Genomic DNA, 15,446 nt, shown 5'->3' on the forward strand with positions numbered 1-15,446 from the left:
CTTTACAAATCCATGACCTTCATTCATGACCAGTGTTTTGTTTTTCTCTCTCCTCTATGATTCCATGTTTGTCACTTCCCACCAGAGCTTATGCTACACCTACATCATCCGCTTGAACACCACTCTCATGAACGCGCGTACAGCAGTTAGCGGAAGCTACACTCTAAAAATTACAGGGATTTTAATGATAAAAACTGTGAAAATACTACAGTAAAAACCTGTTAAATGGTTAACTGATTGATTCTATTGGACTATTGAATATCACCCATTCACTGCCATTATAATGCTTGGAAGAGCCAGGACATTTTTTTAATATAATGCTGATTGTATTCGTCTGAAAGAAGAAAGTCATATGCACCTTGGATGGCTTGAAGGTGAGTAAATCAGGTGGTAATTTTCATTCTTGGGTGAACTGTCCCTTTAAAATGTTAAGTGAATGGAATAGAAATATGCATTAAAGCTAGCCTAAACATTTAAAAAATGCTAATGTTGTGCAACAATTATTTTTTAGCTTTAATAATAAAGTTGTAGATAAAGAACCACTTAATATAACATTTAACACTTGAAAATAGTAATATTTAGTTTATATTACATCTTCAATCAGCATCATAAACTAGTGATATTTGACTAAATTGGCCCCTAACAGAAAGGCTTGTAATAGGAGTCAAATGGTGTAACTGATTACACCACTTGACATTTCAATTTAAAATCAAATTTGACGCATTATCATGGACACCGATGTAAGTACATGGGCTTGGTGGGAATATTTCAAATGTCATTTTTAAAGTTAATATTAATTTTCATAATAATGATGAATTATCAATGTATTTCTGAGGTCATACCATTTGACATGTATACCTAAGAATACCTGACCATACCCTAAAAATGTCAAATTATCTCACATTTTAAAGAGAGTTACTAACCTTTGCATGCAGCAGTTAGTATCACCAGAGGACCTTCTCTGTGATATAATTTCCTGTCACATGATCTTCTTGCAAAATATTAACAAAATGGCTCCTTGAATGGTGGTTACACCACCTTGAGACTCAAGGAATTTGACTTGACTCCCATAATTCCCCAAATTAATTAATAATATTCAGAACAATGTTGCTCCATTTACTTTTATTTTCTATTAAATAGTACTAATGTACGATTATGCCAAACTAGCTGATCTGGTGTTTTATTGAGAATTTCACCTTTTTTAAACAAGAAATTTTTTTTGGTACAAGTTTTTTACGGTTATACCACATTGACATTTTTGCAATAATCCCCCAAATATTCTCTCAAAATTAATTAAACCCAGAAATTTTAGACTTGGTCCACAAAAAAGAGAATGTATGCAATTAACTTGCACATTTATTTTGAAATTTTAACCCTTTTGAATTTAATTAAACCATATGGATACAAAAACAATTTGCGGCACGTCATTGACCCATATATATCTTAAACATATAATTTTTTTTTTAACCTTTTTAGCTTTCCCTTGATAACAGCAATTCACGTAACTTATCTGCAGAGAGAGACAAAAACAAGCATGTGAGTGCATTGGACATGATAATTAAAAATTCTACAAAAATCCAAAGAAATAAGTGCTGAAATGCATCAAATCAATTAAATTGTTTCTGTGCGCCTGTCTGCGCTTCAGTGAGGGCAGTGCATTAATTTAGAGGTGATTAAACTGACTGGAACTACAAGTGCATTCAACTGTTTAAACGCACACCAGCCAATCTGAAGCGAGTATTCAGACAGACCAACGGCGATGATATTAACAGCTAAATGTATAACTTTAATTACATACCGACAGTATAAAGGTAAATAAATAGGACACTATGTGAATAACACACGACGACACCGCATGAAACACCATCTGTTAAATTAGTTGACTCAAACCGAAATTTTAGTTCATAGGACCAATTAATCTTGACCCAGAGGAACGTTAGTCTGAAATTTTCATCATTTAAACAACATGAAACAAACATGACAAAAAGTTCAAATTTCACTATGCCTATGATTATAAATCTGCGATATCATCGTTAGGTGAGGAAATTAATGACCGCATCCAAGTTTTTACTTTTACTTTTGTCATTTAGCAGACGCTTTTGTCCAAAGCGACTTACAAATAAGAAAAAGTAACTAAAACTAAAAGTTACAACTCTATATATACACTATATACCCACATATTTAAGAAAATAAAGAAATTAAATAAAATTGATACATGCATATAACAACATTTCAATAATAAATATATAAATGAATAAACTAAAATAAAAAGCGATACTTCTATCCCTTGCCAGTGTCCCTGCCCGGTGGAGTCGCACGGTAGAGTTGATGGTCTTTACACTCTTCGGTCTTCACACTAAGAGGGCTTCACACGACGACTGCCGCGACCACTGCCGCGGTATAATAACCTTTTTTATACCAATCCAACAAATCACCATTTCAATTCAGCTGGACCCACTTTCCTGTTTATCAACTAAAAATGGCCAAGCAAGTGCACACACTGACAAGATACGCGATACAGTACGAGACCAAACGCGATTTCAGCACCTCTCAACACAGTAAACAAAAATAAGCGTTTCCTAGCAACGGCAAATGCGCTAAACACTGAGACAAGTAAATACACTTACGAGCTGATTTTAAACTTCCGCTGATAGACTGCTTCTCTTAAAGACTATTTCATTACACTGCCTTCTGCTGGCGCTTGAACCCACTTTCCTGTTTATCAACTACAAATGGCCAAGCAAATGCACATACTGACAAGATACGCGATACAGTACGAGACCAATCGCGATTTCAGCACGTCTCAACACAGTAAACAAAAAACATAAAAAAAAAAAAGTTTTAAAACACACACATCTGTCACGACACAGAGCGAGAACAGATGAGGGCTGGGTCCAAGATGCAGGTGAGTGCTATTTATTACGAATAATACAAAAAGCCAACACGGCAAAATAAACAAAACCAAAACATAACATCAACAGATCTCAGAACATGACGCAGGACAAGAATCACGGGAAACAAACATACGCAATGCAACCAGACAGAACATCGGGAAATGGGAACATATATAGTCCATGGTAATGAGAATCAGGTGTGTGTGTGTAATGAGATGCCAGGTGTGTGTGATCAAACAGGTGTATGTGCATAATCCAGTGAATAGAGTCCGGGGGAAAGGGGAATAGCGACCTCTAGCGGGGAAGGGCAAACCTGCAGCCCGGCCTCATGACAGTACCCCACCTCAAAGGAGCGGCTTCCAGACGCTCCATCCGTGATCCGTAGGGGGGTAGAACGGCAACACCGGGGGAGGGATGGTGGGCCAGGTCCGTGTGGAGGCAGAGAACCGGGAGACAGAGGCCGAGCCGGGTGCCAGGGCGGATCCGGAGGAATGGACCAGGGAGGCTCCAGCCCCACCAAAACCCCAGCAGACGGCCAGGGTGGGACCGGAGGGGCGAACCAGGCGGGCACTAGCACGCCCAGAGGTCCGAACAGAGCCAACAGCTTGGCAGGCAGCCCCGATGGTTCCGGCATGACTGAGAGCTGGGGTGGAACCGGCGGAACAGGGAACTCAGGTAGAGTCGGCAGAGCAAGGAGCTTGGATGGAGCTGGCAGAGCAGGAAACTCAGGTGGAGCCGGCAGAGCAGGGAGCTTGACTGGAGCTGACAGAGCAGGAAACTCAGGTGGAGTCGGCAGAGCGAGGAGCTTTGATGGAGCTGGCAGACCTGGAAGCTCGGGTGAAGCCGGCAGAGCAAGGAGCTTGGATGGCGCCGGCAGGACGAGGAGCTCGGGTGGCACAGGCAGGGCGAGGAGCCTGGGTGGCGCCGGCAGGGCAAGGAGTCTGGGTGGCGCCGGCAGGGCAAGGAGTCTGGGTGGCGCCGGCAGGGCAAGGAGCCTGGGTGGCGCCGGCAGGGCAAGGAGTCTGGGTGGCGCCGGCAGGGCAAGGAGCTTGGGTGGCGCTGGCCCAGCCTCCTGGCCAACCGTGAGCTCCTGAATGGCCTCCTGGCCCTGTGGGGCATGGGAGGCTTTCCTCCGCCTCCTCCTCCGTTTCTGAGAGCGGAATACAGCGGCAACTTTGGCTGCCACAGGGGGCGCAACTGCGGCATCCTCAGCCATCTCCGCTTCAGAAACCTTCTGAGCGTGCCCCGACGCTTCAGGAATCTTGTGAGCGGACACCGCCGCTTCGAAAGCCTCGTGAGCGTGTAACGACGCTTCGGAAATCTTGTGAGCGTGCCCCGACGCTTTGGAAGGCTTGTAATCGGGCTCCGCCGCATCGGAAGCTTCGTGAACGTGCATCGCCGCTTCGGAAGCCTCGAGAGCGTGCACCGACGCTTCTGAAATCTTGCGAGCGTGCACCGACGCTTTGGAAGGCTTGTAATCGGGCACCGCCACTTTAGAAGACTTGTGAGCAGATACTGTCGCTTTGGAGGAACCGCGAGCGGTCAATGCCGCTCGCACCGACATCAATGAAGGCTCCCACACACTGCGCCTTAGCTCCAAACACTCCAGACGTGGACCAGAGGCACTGAGCGCGGCCACCGCCATCTCCGCCACTAACTCCACTCTGAACGTTGAGCCGCTCAGCTGTAAAACCAAGTTGATGTAATCCTCCAACGACTTCTCTGGGTCCCAATATGGTACCCAAGACTTGAAGGATTCCGCCAGACCACCCCAGAAGAAGACCACCAGGCTCTCCTCATGAACCTCCGACTGTCGAGCCAATTTGGTGAACTCCCTGGCGTAATCCTCCATGCTTCGATCTCCCTGGCGGATGTTAAGCAACTTCCCCGCTGGACCCATTTCAGCTGGTTGCATTCTGTCACGACACAGAGTGAGAACAGATGAGGGCTGGGTCCAAGATGCAGGTGAGTGCTATTTATTACGAATAATACAAAAAGCCAACACGGCAAAATAAACAAAACCAAAACATAACATCAACAGATCTCAGAACATGACGCAGGACAAGAATCATGGGAAACAAACATACGCAATGCAACCAGACAGAACATCAGGAAATGGGAACATATATAGTCCATGGTAATGAGAATCAGGTGTGTGTGTGTAATGAGATGCCAGGTGTGTGTGATCAAACAGGTGTATGTGCATAATCCAGTGAATAGAGTCCGGGGGAAAGGGGAATAGCGACCTCTAGCGGGGAAGGGCAAACCTGCAGCCCGGCCTCATGACAACATCAGGGCTTTCAAGTTATGGCAAAAGTTTGGAGTGAGATTAGGGGAGGGGCCACACAAAAGGGAGGAGTCACTCAAAGGGGAGGAGCAAGCCAAATATTTGCAGCACCCAAGTTTTTGCTAGCAGTTAAATTTTACCTATTGTTCATAATTGACCAGAACAAATAGAAATTATAACATCTGGTAAATCTGATGAAGGACAAATTCATTCTAATCAAATAAAAAGATTTATGTATTTAAAAATACAAATAGTTACTTTCTCCATTTCAGTGACTTCCGGCGATAGCGTAACAGCTCGTCAATTCATGTTCATGCAAAGGGATGAGACGGACAAAGTTACTGATGCATGCCATTTCTTTACTCGGTCTCGTACTGTCAGGTTTACAGTGCAAAATAGCTCCCGGGTGGACTTAAAATAAAGCAGAATACAACTTTCTTCCCCAGTTTTTAACTGCACAGCTCACAGTGAGAGCACGTCACTCCAGCACATTTTTACCGAACTACACTACACATAATGCATCTCACTCTGGACTACTCTTGTGTTGCTGAGAATGGTAAGGTTTGAGCTTGTCATGGTGAACGACTTTTACTTTGGTCCTTGGGTTTCTCTGGATCCGGTACAGTAAGTCATCCAGATGTCCCAGGATAAAGCAAGGACCATCGTAGTTGTGGAGAAACTTCCTGATTTTTCCCTTGACAAGGTACCACAACGCATCACCGACCTTGTAATGTGTCCTGGCTGCTCTCTTATACAATATACTATGTCAGCACCAAAGAGGCTTTTCAAGTGTTGTGTTTTGTGATGCACTAATGAACATAGGAGTCGCCATAATCTCCCCCCATCTGAGCCGAGGACATTGTGGTTAAATTTAATTTTCTAAGGAAATATCCCGGAAAAAAATCGGTAACGTCCCCTGAATGTTTAGGAATTAATAACAACGTTTTGTGCACGAACGTCAGTTTCAGACAGTAAGTATCATGCGTTTGTTTTCCAAATTGTCTTTCTGAAAGAGCTTCTTGGCACTCTGTAAGGTTAATTGCTAAAGCTATCATTGTCTCTTGTGTATCTTCACTGATGCTGCCTTCAAGCGCTACAAGAATGATCATGAATAGGAATGTGGTAGTTAAAAGTTGCATATGAAAGCAATGTGAGTCGATCGCTTGAAGTTGTTGAGCTCATGACCAGAAATGGGAATTATAAAGTTTATGATAGCATGAGACCAGCTATGTTGTTATTTTTATCCCGCCGTGCTTCCTGTCTGTGTAATTCATAAACGCGAATTTATTATGCACAGTATAATCAGATGACTGACTTTGAAACAGAGTATGTTTTCTGTAAAGATAACAGGCTTGTACTAATCGTGGAATGTTTATTTGCAAAGGCTAGCACTGCTAATGTGGAGCTGGAGCTCTTGAAGCTCCGCTCTCTTCTCCGGGAGCAACAGCTCACTCGTATTTAAAGCAACATACTCAAAACAGCGTGTTTTGACTCATACCCTAAAAGTGGCAATTTTAACAAGCTGTAAAAATTTATCTGTGGGGTATATTGAGCTAACATTTCACATATACGCTCTGGGGACATCAGAGACTTATTTTACATCTTGTAAAAAGGGGCATGATAGATCCCCTTTAATTTATGTCTAATGCAAAATCCTTTTGTTGTATTCCATGCTTTTCCGGTACCATAGCAATGTGATGGCAATGCCACTTCAGCTAGGTTCGCCTGCGCTGGATGAGGGTAAGGAGCAGAGACTGGTGGCAGCAAGTTGTGCTAACAGAGTTTAGCGATTCGGCTCTCCAGAAATGCAAAGCTTTCTTCCCCATCGTTTCTAATCTGGGGTGCATTTCCCAAAAGCAACTATGGTCACAAGTTCCATGTCTGTTGTGCTGCTGAGAGGTTTGCATTTATAGCTCCGCTTTTTTGTTGAATCTTTACCTTACTTTCACTCTCTGTTGTTTAAAGTGATAATATATAACTTAATTCCCGCCATATTTCTGGTATTGTCTATCAAACTAATCTAATTTGATCGTTTGCTTTTAAAAAACATTCACGTTTCTATTCGCGCCTATTATTGTTTTCTTTTTTCTCGCTGCGTTTTCATTTCTCTCTTGCTCCGTTTTTCACGAGTTCCTCAAACAACAGTGGCAAGTGGTAAGTTAAGTTGTTATCATTCATCAGTCACAGTGAGTAATGGCTTCTTCTCCTGCTATTGTTGTTTGCACCTCATGTCACATGTATAGTTTATCTCTCTCTGTCGGCGATGAGGGATTCACATGTGATAAATGCAGGGAAATAGTTAGGCTGACAGAGAAGGTTTCAGAATTAGAGACACGCATCCAAACTTTAGTTGAGGACAGTAAGAATGTGAGGGCTGTAGATACTGCTTTGGATGCGACTAGCTCAGGGAGTCCTGTACATTGTTCGGTTCCGGTAGAGCCCGTGCAGCAGGGCAACTGGGTGACTGTGTCATGGGTCAAAACACCGCTCTTCTGTTCCGATCAAAACATTAAACAGGTTCTCCCCACTCAGTGATGCACCCACTGAGAAACCTGATGAAAGTGCTCTAGTTATTGGTGATTCTATTGTACGGAACGTGAAAATAGAAACACCAGCCACCATAGTCCAATGTTTACCGCGAGCCAGAGCGCCTGACATCTTGGCAAATTTAAAAGTGCTGACTAATGCTAAACGTAAATTCAGTAAGATTGTTATCCACGTCGGCGCTAATGATGTTCGACTTCGCCAGTCGGAGATCACTAAAAATAATGTTAAAGAGGTGTGTGAACTTGCAAGTACGATGTCAGACACTGTAATATGCTCTGGTCCCCTCCCTGCTTACCGGGGAGATGAGATTCATAGCAGACTGTCGTCACTCAATGGCTGGATGTCTAAGTGGTGCCCGCAGAATAACATAGACTTTATAGACAATTGGACGAGTTTTTGGGGCAGACCTGACCTGTTGAAAAGAGATGGTGTTCATCCCTCCTGGGGTGGTGCCGCTCTTCTCTCTAGAAATATGGCACATAGTCTTAGAGTTCGTACTTGACTAACTGGGGCCCAGGTCAGGAAGCAGACAGACTGGCTAAACCGACCGTCTGCTAGCCGCCTCACGTCACAGAAGTCAGTTAATTCTCAGCACGTAGAGACTCCTTCAAGTAGATATCACACTATAGAGACTGTGTCTGTTCCCCGAACTAGAAAATACAGAAAACATCCAAACCAAATTAAGAGTAACAATTTAATTGATGTTCAACAAATAAAAAATGTTTACAATACAGAGAAACAATTCATAAAGCTTGGCTTACTGAATATCAGGTCCCTTTCTACAAAAGCACTTTTTGTAATGATTTGATCAATGATAATAATCTAGATTTGCTCTGTTTGACAGAAACCTGGCTATAACCAGATGAATACATTACTGTAAATGAGTCCACCTCACAAGATTACTGCTATAAAAATGAACCACGTCCAAAAGGTAAAGGGGGAGGTGTTGCTACAATTTATAGCAATATTCTCAGTATTTCTCAGAAGGCAAGCTTTAAGTATAACTAGTTTGAAGTTATGTGCTGTGTATAACATTATCTAGAGAACACGTGTTAGTGATAAATCACTGCTAAATTCTGAAAAAACAGGTGTTAAATATCAGACCTAAAAACCCCATATGTAATAACCTAGAACACTATCGAACACTTATAGTGCTCTGTCAATTCTTCTTCATCAGTTAGGAACCTAGGTATGCTGTTTGATAGCAATCTTTCATTTGAAAGCCATGTTTCTAGCATCTGTAAAACTGCGTTTTTCCATCTCAAAAACATATCTAAATTGCGACCTATGCTCTCAACGTCAAATGCAGAAATGCTAATTCATGCATTTATGACCTCAAGGTTAGACTATTGTAATGCTTTATTGGGTGGTTGTTCTGCACGCTTGATCAACAAATTACAGTTGGTCCAAAATGCAGCAGCTAGAGTCCTTACTAGAACCAGGAAGTATGGCCATATTAGCCCGGTTCTGTCAACACTGCATTGGCTGCCCATCAAACATTGTATAGATTTTAAAATCTTGTTAATTACTTATAAAGCCCTGAATGGCTTAGCTCCTCAGTACTTGAGCGAGCTCTTATCACATTATAGTCCTCCACGTCTGCTGCGTTCTCAAAACTCTGGTCATTTGATAATATCTAGAATATCAAAATTGACTGCGGGCGGCAGATCCTTTTCCTATTTAGCACCCAAACTCTGGAACAATCTACCTAATACTGTTCGGGAGGCAGACACACTCTGTCAGTTTAAATCTAGATTAAAGACACATTTCTTTAACCTGGTTTACACATAACACACGAATACACTTCTATTATTCAAATCCGTTAAAGGATTGTTAGGCTGCATTAATTAGATCAACCGGAAACGGGAACACTCCCCATAACACACGATGTACTCGTTACATCGTAAGAAGAATGGCATCTACGCTAATATTTGTCTGTTTCTATTCTGTTTCGCAGTCCGTGTCCGGATCAGATGGTGGATCGGCGCCGGGAGATGATGTATGTGGCCCTGATTGTCGGCCACATACATCATCTCCTGGATGAGCTCTGGGGACATATCCCCAATCACCGTAGCCACCCGATCCGGTCCGTATCCAGCCCAGATGGTCACTGCAGTCACCAGATCCAGTCCGTATCCAGATCAGATGGTGGATCAGCACACAGAGACGACCTCTACAGCCCTGAACATCAGCGGAGACCAGGACACCGAGATGAGCGCCAGAGACAGATCCCCAGTGAGGACCCCGCCACTTAGACAGCCATCGGGAAAGACCACTGGAACCAGTTGAGCCCTTACAATCTGACTTTGCTGCAGTTGGAATTGAACTGCTGGTTCGCTTGGCCAGAGGAGAACTGGCCCCCCGACTGAGCCTGTTCCCTTCCAGGAACTCGAGCTGCGTCGAAAGCACTAGGGGAACGACCTCAGCGTGACCGCGTTTCTGAACCAGAATGTAATCTGTCCAATTGAAGGGCGAGACGTCATAGGCGGGTGACGTCACTGACCGGAAAGCATAAAAGCACGTGCGGTGGAGCCGGCGATTGCTTTTTGTCATTCAGCAACCGCTACTCTGTCTGTGTGTCTGTCGATTTGTGTTGTGAGTCTTATTTAGTGTTGTTTGTGCTAGCACAATCACTTGAATTTGGCTCCAGCAATATGTGCAAGCACTTGGGAGATATCAGATCGCATTGCGGGCTGTGTGTTCCTCCCTGCACACGTTATTATCACTGCGGGGGATACACGCAGTCTGTGTGTGGTCTGCTTGAGAGCAGAGCACGCAGATTTAGCTCCTGAGGGAGCTGACTGCCCGTTTTGTGCTTGCTCTCTGAAGTGAGCTTTCACTATTTGGAATGAAGACCTGTCTTCCTCCGAGGAGGTGGATGCTTGTGCACACACTATGAAACAGTGTGTGCACAAGCATATTATGAATGAGAACGGCGCGCAGTCAGCTCCAAAAAAAAAAAAAAGAGGGGCTGATTGTGCTTCTCCCCGCTGTACATCTTGCATTCCCGCCGCTGCTGAGGCACGGCGGTGAGTGAGATTGCGGGGATTGCAACATGGATCTGGCGAACGGGTTGGAGACGGGTTCGCCCTATCTCCTCCTGCATTCCCCAGATCTAGCGCTCTCGTTCGGAGAAGCCCGTGTGTGCGGTTCTTCCCCCTTTTAGTGAGAGCTCACTGTTGCAGCGCGCGTTGCCGAGGCGATGCGTGCATTTCTCATTCATATCAGAAGCGATGCCTGAGTGGAACAGACGCTCGCGAGCTATCTGTTCCCTTGCGTGGCGTTGTCTCTGAAGGCTCGTGACTGCAGGTCAGGCTGGTGCGTGTCTGCACACCAAAAAAAAAGAAAATAATGAAAAAAACAAAAAAAAGAGAGTGTTACAGGCGCACCAAGCTGACGTACCTGCTTAGAGAGCTGGATGAGGGATAGGGGCTCAATTTGATTGAAATATAAGCTGATCTCTGAGCTCCCTAGAAACGCTGTCTGTGGTTGACCCTATCTGACATGAAGGAGAAGATAGGGTTTTCCTCATGGATGCCCCGCTTGCGCCTTCTGGCCTGTTCGGCGACGCCGTCAATTAAATCGTCAACATGTACCAGGAGGCTCGTAGACGAGCGGCGGCGTTTCAGCGGTTTCTCCCTCGCCTATCTCTAGCTCAGGGGGCTGCTGGGCGGGAACAGCCCTTGCCGCGTGCCAGCCCCTCTTCAGAGAGGCACAAAACAGAGCGTGGCTACTCGCACCCCACCGAGGTGGGGCCGTGGCGGCAAACGCTCTGGGTCGGGGACCTCTAAGGCTAAGCCGGATCTGCGGACCGTTCTTAAGTCTAAGGGGGTTCTCGGCCAAGAAGCCTACGGGCGTGGGAGATCAGTCTGCCAACCCTGCCAGTGTTCCAGGGCGCAGCTGATATCTTCTCTTATGAGAGTGGGGATTTGCAGGCCCTTCATGGCCCCTTCTTTTCTCGTCTTTGCCCCTGGTCTGGCCAAAGCGTTTTCTACCCTCGAGCGGGTTATTTCCTAGGTCCCCTCTTCTATACCACGGCCTGTCGTGCTGCAGGCCTTCAGTCCTCCTCCCTTTGGGGAGCCCGACCAGAAGCTTAATTGTATGTGCCAAGCGGGGTCTGCCTGCTTCTAAGCAGACCCTTAGTCAGTGGATTGTGGATACTATTTCTCTCTTATGAATCCTCAGGAGTATGGCGGCCTCCAAGGCCTTTCTGGCAGGGTTTCGATATAGGATATCTGCAATGCTGCGGGTTGGTCCACGCCCCTCACCTTTGTTCGGTTCCTTGATCTTAGGGCCACTCCGGGCTCTTCTGTTCTTTCGCCCTCGCTGTGCTCCTAGTGATACACACAGGGCAGGTACTTGGAAGTCTGCTGGCGTGAGCATCTCGTTCCTCTAGCGCTTTCGACGCAGCTCGAGTTCCTGGAAGGGAACGTCTCAGGTTACGTATGTAACCCCAGTTCCCTGAAGGGAACGAGACGCTGCGTCTCGAGGCCATACTTCCTGTATCCCTGCGAGCGGTTGCTTCATTCCTGGAAGTAATCGCCGGCTCCACCACACGTGCTTTTATGCTTTCCGGTCAGTGACGTCACCCGCCTATGACGTCTCGCCCTTCCATTGGACAGATTACACTCTGGTTCAGAGCGCGGTCACACTGAGGGCGTTCCCCTAGCACTTTCGACGCAGCGTCTCGTTCCCTTCAGGGAACCGGGGTTACATACGTAACCTGAGATGGTTTCTCCCAAGGTTTTTTTCTCCATTCTGTCACCGATGGAGTTTTGGTTCCTTGCCGCTGTCGCCTCTGGCTTGCTTAGTTGGGGACACTTCATTTCCAGCGATATCGTCGACCTGATTGCAAAGACACTATTTAAACTGAACTGAGCTGGATGATGACATCACTGAATTCAATAATGAAACGCCTTTAAATGAAAATCTTTTTTTTAATCTTTTCATTTTACATTATTGACACACTATTTTCCTTTTTTGATATTGTGCAGTTGCTTTGACACAATCTACATTGTTAAAAGCGCTATATAAATAAAGGTGACTTGACTTGACTTGACTTTTTGATTTGTTGTTTTAATTAGGCACCACATTAGGAGGATTGCACTTTCTGCTAATGAGTTTACGGAAATATTTAAATTTTCTTTTGCGATGTTACCACTATAGGTCACTCCTGCTGTAAAGAAATGGTAGGCGCCATTTATGAGTTATTAGGCTAGCAAAATGCTAATGTGTTGTGCAAGCAATAGTGTTTTTTTTAAATCTTGTGATATCAGATTAATGTGATTAATGTGCAATATTAGACAATATCAGATATATGGTGATGTTTCAGTTATATTTAGCAACATAAACTACAGGGAATAGTAGTAACATAGAGATTGAAAACAAAGCTATATGGAGCTCCAAGTGCAAACCAGTTGAAAAAAATACAAGGATAGGCACAAAACTGCACTTTTAATTCTTTCAAATAAACAATATACAATTGCATAAATTATTCTTCAACTGACCAAAGTGTGTAAAGGGAGAAGGTTACATTAAAAATATACATGTTAAGCTTTGATTTTAAATCCACTATTGCTTTATACAAAATTGTTCTATACAGCATTTAATGCAATTACATAAGAACAGTAAATTAAAGGAAAAACAACAGAGTAATATCTTACTTTTTTAAAAGGAAAAATAATTACATTACAGTAATTAGATTACTCTGTAATGAATTACTAACACAGGTCATAATTTACACACTCAAGCCTATGATATGTTTGTCAGTCATCTGTCGTGTGTCATGTGTTCCCGCCTCTTGTGTCCATATTTTGTTTGTTTTCTGTCCTTGTTAAATGTAACCATTAGTTAATTCTTGTCCAGCCGTGTATGTCTCATTATCCTGTGTATTTATAGTCCTGTCTGTTCTGTTTGATGTTGTCTGGTCTACTCATTACTCCCCGGTGCTCCTGTCTGTATCAGCTTTGCCCTGCCGTGATGTCTTCATTAAAGACTGGTATTTTGAGTTATATCCTCGTCTGCGTGTCCCTTGTTCCTCCCTCGTGTGTGCACCGTGACAATGTTATAGTATGCTCCGTTTTCCAGTAATTTTATTTTATCGTGTAGGCCAGCAATAATTTCCTCTTTTTCCTTCACGATTCTCCATGTATTGTTGAGCTCATTAGCCATTTGTAACATGTAGTAGTTGTAGTAGCTGTTGTGTCCGGTCTGACTTCTTTCTGTTGTTAAATGCATGGTACCTCCCCTCACATGCCTTAATCACTTCATTCAGCTCTGGAGTCTCGTGAATATACTCTTCAATTGTTCTGTCTTCAAGATCGTCTGCCCTGGTGAACAAGATTATCATGTGTCTGAGCACACCATTTCCAAAGTGTTCTTGGATCAGTCGAATGATGGATCTCCCCTCTGCAGTGAAGAGGCCGGTGGAAAGGACGAGAAGGAAGACGTGAGGACCTGGAGCTGCAAGAGTGATGCATTTAACAATCTCTTTTATCACTTCTTCATTAGAGAGGTTTGTGTCGTATAGACCAGGAGTGTCCACAACAAGCACCTCTCTGCCATTTATCATCTGTTTTCCAGATGAGCACTGTTTATTGCTCTTGCCTCAGAACTGAACATCTTGTCACCGAGAATAGTGTTTCCTGAGGCGCTCTTGCCAACTCCTGTTTTACCCACCGGAACAATACGAACTCTGTTCTGACCTGTTGACATTTATAACAACATGTAACATAACATAGACATAACATTCATAACTTACTCATTGTGGTGCTGTAGCGCTGATGAAGATTTCTTCTTCAAACTCTTCAGAATATCAGAGGAGTTTATTGTGTAGTTTTACTGTGTAGACATCAGTATATAAACTCTGCTGAGCTCCTCCTGTTTTACACAATTAACTAGCAAGAAGTTCTGCCTCTGTTTTCTGATTGGATAGAGAGTGTGTGCTATTAACCATTATTGCTCTGTAGAAGTACCCTTCATACTTGTGAGCCAGGAGTAAAAGTAGGTTAACAACAACTGACCCATTTCATTCTGAAATATGACAAGCAGGGCTGTGCAAAAACATTTTAGGGCTCAAAATGAGGAAAAACAGGCACCATATACTTACTACATACATACACAGCCATGCTTTTGCTTTAAAACAGATTGTCATGTCATGGTAGGGTAATTGTGATTTAGTTATCACTATTAGTCATAAAGCATCACAAACTGCTAAACTGGATTAAATCTGAGTGGCCTAGACAGAGACTGCCTTTCTTCATCACCTGGGAAATTGCAGGCAATACAGTATGTAAACAATCTAATTTTAACTATTGCTTAGAAAAGGTTATGCCTTTTATTAATTATGAGCTCTATAAATTCAATTGATAAGACATCCTTCTTGATTATTAAAACTGAATTAAACCATAATAATAATAATAATAAAACAGATTTCATATGGCCCCAAAAATCATTTTGTTTTTGTCAAGCTTTTAATAAAACACTGATAATTTGTGTTTGTTGTAGAATTTCAATCAATTGGACATGGTTTTTGATTACAAGGGTACAAACTGTAGCAAGCATATGTTTAATCACTGTTATAATTATGAGGGGTCCTGGAAAATATCTCCCTTCTAAGTGGTTCCTGGCCCCAAAGATTTAGCGAACCGCTGGCATAGACAATACATTCTAAAAAACAATAAGTGGAAGGCTAACATGTAAGGAGCAAGCGTTTGATC

At 43.6% G+C, this 15,446-nt stretch overlaps 1 pseudogene across 1 annotated transcript; it reads right to left on the minus strand.

Annotated features, from left to right (window-relative positions):
• Positions 1-13,891: 13,891 nt before the first annotated feature.
• Positions 13,892-14,492, minus strand: LOC306876776 (GTPase IMAP family member 5-like; annotated as a pseudogene). The gene is made up of 2 exons: positions 14,489-14,492; positions 13,892-14,432 (listed from the first exon to the last, which is right to left on the minus strand). The product of its transcript is annotated as a GTPase IMAP family member 5-like (transcript).
• Between the last annotated feature and the right edge of the window lie 954 nt (positions 14,493-15,446).

The sequence above is a fragment of the Barbus barbus genome (assembly GCF_936440315.1).
Source record: "Barbus barbus genome assembly, chromosome: 1".
Classification (NCBI taxonomy): Eukaryota; Metazoa; Chordata; class Actinopteri; order Cypriniformes; family Cyprinidae; genus Barbus; species Barbus barbus.